This window comes from Gossypium arboreum, chromosome 1 (genome assembly GCF_025698485.1).
Source record: "Gossypium arboreum isolate Shixiya-1 chromosome 1, ASM2569848v2, whole genome shotgun sequence".
Lineage (NCBI taxonomy): Eukaryota > Viridiplantae > Streptophyta > Magnoliopsida > Malvales > Malvaceae > Gossypium > Gossypium arboreum.
In genome coordinates, this window is record NC_069070.1 from 12,254,998 (window position 1) to 12,259,301 (window position 4,304).

Sequence of the window (4,304 nt, forward strand, 5' to 3'; positions counted from 1 at the left end):
TGGTAGTATATTGAATTGAATAAACCATCGATGTCAGGCCACTAGGGATGGTAAATTGTGTATATTTAAAATTCATCGTTGTTGGGCTACTCGGGATGACTAGAGTAGAATAAGAATTATGGAATGATAATGAAATTGACATATTCTGTGTATTTGTGACTGATGATAGAGAAAACGTGTAAAGTAGTATATGAATTGGATTTGCATGGCATGAACTGAAAGGCATAGATGTGAGAGTTTATGTATAGCCTAAAGTTTCGTATTTGATAAATAATCTGATTTGGTTAACTATCTTACTATGTTGAATGGATTGGTTTTACCAATTGATATGTATACTCATATGTGGATGTGTCAACAGAATTGCTTAACATGATAGGACATAATTAGGTAGTTTTATGCATATATGTAATATAAAAATTTAGTAATGTTATGTTTATTTTCTCTGTTTTATGAAATTACCACTAAGCTTTATTGTTCAGCGTACGGTTTGTTTTCTCTTTACGCAGGTTTAATAAATTCCCGAGAGTTCGAGCAGTGGATCCATCATCCAAGAAGTGATCCTCCCAACTTAACAATGTTTGTATAAATCACGTTTTGTTCAAGTATGATATGTACCTATATTAAGTTGGTTTTTGGACATAATATATGCTTATGTGAATGATTGAAGCTTGAAATGATATTTTGCAAGTAGTCAAATGTTAGAAATATGTATTTGAGTTTTCTATAAAGTTTGGAATGTATGGAATGTTATTATACTATGGTAAAATGAAGTGTGAAATCACGTCATTTAACCATGAATATAATCTATATGTTAAATGAAAATTGGATAGATAGTTAAATTACAAATGTGATTGCTTAGGTATGATATAAATGTTTAGAATTAAACTTGTTTATGACGAGTATTTGGCTAGGAAATGTGTCTGAAATATATAAGTTGGTTGTTTTGGTCAATTGCAGGTTGGTGTCACCTTGATCTTTTAGAAAAAACTTGTCACGTCGAGACGTCAAACATTTTTCACCGCAACGAGATCATGTCACCATGTCACGATGCGATGTCAAGCAATAGCCATTATGTGACATCACGACAAAGATCTCTCGACGTTGTGATGTCAATCTCAAACTTTGAAATATTTTAAAAATTGATCCTAACTCGATCTCAGGTTAGTAATAGAGCTTTCGTAAGCTCGTATAAGATCGAAAATGAATACATATCATTTAATACAATTGTTTTGCTTATATTTAATTTTTTAATTGTTTAAATTAAGCGTAAAATTATCGTTGTTGCTCTAATAACAAATGTAATACCTTATAGCTCGAATCTAATAATTGAGTCGAGTATGAGATGTTACATTAACTTTCTTTATATATTTTTAGAATTTTTTAAAAATTACAATTTTTCTAAAAAATATAAAATTTGATTTTTTTATAAATATTTAAAAAAATTGTAATTTCTATTGAGAATGACTAATTTGTTCATTTTCAAAATTGATAGGGACCAAAAAGGTATTTACACCAATCTGTTATTCGAATTGTAAAATTCAACTCGGCTCGAACTCATATTACTTATTCGAGTTGACTCGAATAACTTGATTCGATTAACTCGAAATTCGAATTTTTTTCGACATTTTCAAATCGAATCAAGTTTTGTTCACCCATATTAAAAAGACTTGGAAAATCACCTCCAAAGCTCATTTCCACCTTCAATCTCTTAAATTTCAGCACAGATTTATTATGATTTTAGTGAAAGAAACCATTGCTAATGAGATAAAGCTTCATAAAGATAAAAAAAAAAAAAAATGATATCTTTCACCTTCCATAACATGATATTTGAGCTTGAATGTTATGAGAAATGTTTAGAAAAATTATTTATTAATATTTTGATATATTTCTGGTGTACGGAAAAATGAGCTTAGGTGTTATGCCACATCTGAAATATGTCAACAACTATAAAACCTTTGCATGCAATCTGTGATGGGAAAATAACGCATGCGCTTATATGACACCTTTTCTTTCCTCCACCATTTATGGTGACACACAGGACATTCATTTGCATGCTCCAACTCCTTGTAGAAAACACAACAGTCATAGCAACAAACGTCAATATTAAAATACCCCAAGCCTAAAGTTCTTAACAACTTTGTTTCATGGAACGATGCAGGGCACTTATTTCCTTCAGGCAATACATTGCGACATAACTCCAATAGCATCATAAAAGCTTTGTGGACAAGTTGTTCAACACTTTGATGTTCATCATCTTTACAATAAAATTAAGCGCAGAATTTTGCTTACATTCAGATATACAACTCTTATTCTAACTCTTCCACCTAGTTATCTACTCTGTGTTGAACACTTTCAAGAATAGGCAAACCCTCCAAATCATCAGTCGTTCCAATATTATAGTAAGTTCTCTCTTGTTCGTCTACAAGAATGTTTCTCATTTCATCAATTTCGTCATCGGAAGTGGAGATGCCGTCCTCTTCATCCTAGTTTTCTCCATCTTCCCCATGATGTATCTATCTTCTACAACCCGACTTAAACCCAAATCTAAGTATGTGAAATCGAATATCCTTGACATTATGAGACTCCCTATTCACACACTTCGAACATAGGCATATTATAGTACCATCCGGATTGACATGTTTTTTTCACTTTCCCTATGAAAAGGAGTCCATCTTGAAATGATCCTAGGAAAAATATAAAGATTGAACTTACTAAACTAACTAATATAAACCCGAGATTAGAGATCAAGCATTGAATTTCAAACTAATTAACCATATTTCCCAAGAAGGAAATGGAAACCAAGCAATGAGGTGATAAACTTGCATTTGCTGTCCTATTAAAATCATTTGTGATTTGTGGTGTAGCTTGTAAATCTAATTGTGATCCGATGAAACTATATTACCAGGCAACCTAACCAAGGGCTCATACTGTTAAAATATAACAACATATGAGGAAAGCTTATCAGTTGAAAAATAATCAGTGCTAAAGCTTGAATCATATTTTGATTTAAAGCTGGTCTTGAGAGGAGATGAGGATAAATGCAAAGATAAATTTGAAAAGAACACATGCTAACAAAAATGGGTCCCTTCCAGTCATTTAACTCAACAGGCTAACAACACACCCATAGTTCACATCAAAATTCAAGAAGAAATGAAAATTTTCATAATTCGAAACGTGATGCAAAACCCAGAAATCAATCCGAAAGCTTATTCAACAAAATAAAAGAAGAATTAAAAGAAATTAAGTGAGAGAGTAATACATATTTGTTAGATTCAGACCTTTGTCCAAATAGCCAACAAGAACCCTAACAGATTGAAGCACCAAAACCGATGGCTTTGAAACCAAATTAATCAAATGCTAAAATGTGAAATGGAGAGAAATAACTTGATAAAAGAAATAAGGCTGAAATCTGTACACTAAAATCCTTAAAAAAGAAAGTACCTGAAAGCTTTGAAAATCAGATATATAGCTTCAGCTGAATCTGGAATCCCCGTTTAAGGGGGAAATATAACTTGAATTTAAGTCAATTATGCATATATATATATATATATACACTACAATTTAAGAATAAATATTGTGGTTTGGGAGTTGGAATGATTGAAGTGTTTTGAGATCAATTGTACAAGTTAAAGCATTTTGGAAAGTAAGAACTAGAGTTACGATGATTCGGGTGGAGTTTAAGTATGATATTAATATGTTTTATATTTATCTTGATTTGGTTTAAGAAAATGTGTTTAAAATTGTCCAAATACATCATTATTTGTAAAATACTAATTTAAGCTTATTTTAGGTCAACCCATTTATTTTTAAATTTTTTAAAAATATTTATATTATGTTATTTTAATATTTAATAATTTAATATTTTTTATTTATTGAATTTTTATGTAGTAATCTTAACATTATTTTAATATTTACATTCGAGTACTATTATATATTTAGAATAAGTTTATTTTTAATGCATTTTAAATTACATAATATATAAAAATAACATAATATAAAGTATTATAAGCGAATTGATTGAGCTCGGCCTTAAATGTTCAAGCTCAAGCCTGGTGCATATTTTAAACAAGACTAATTTTTTGTCCAGACACATTTGTCAAGCCTAATATTTTTGCTAAACTCCACCCAAATTTCGAACAGACCTTCAAAATTGAACAAATAGCCCAACCCATGAACAATTCTACTAATAACTTAGCTTGTTTTAAAATGTTTATAAGTAATTTAAACAATTATGGTGGCAAAGTTAAATTTTTTGTAATATACCATTAATTTTATTATTTTTGATAATTTCAATTTTTATAAGA

General features: G+C 29.9%; 1 long non-coding RNA gene across 1 annotated transcript; it reads right to left on the reverse strand.

The window, feature by feature from the left end:
• Positions 1 to 2,125: 2,125 nt before the first annotated feature.
• Positions 2,126 to 3,667, reverse strand: LOC128293139 (uncharacterized). Its single transcript, XR_008283220.1, has 2 exons — positions 3,442 to 3,667; positions 2,126 to 2,684 (listed from the first exon to the last, which is right to left on the reverse strand). It is a non-coding gene; the product is annotated as an uncharacterized LOC128293139 (long non-coding RNA).
• Positions 3,668 to 4,304: the final 637 nt, after the last annotated feature.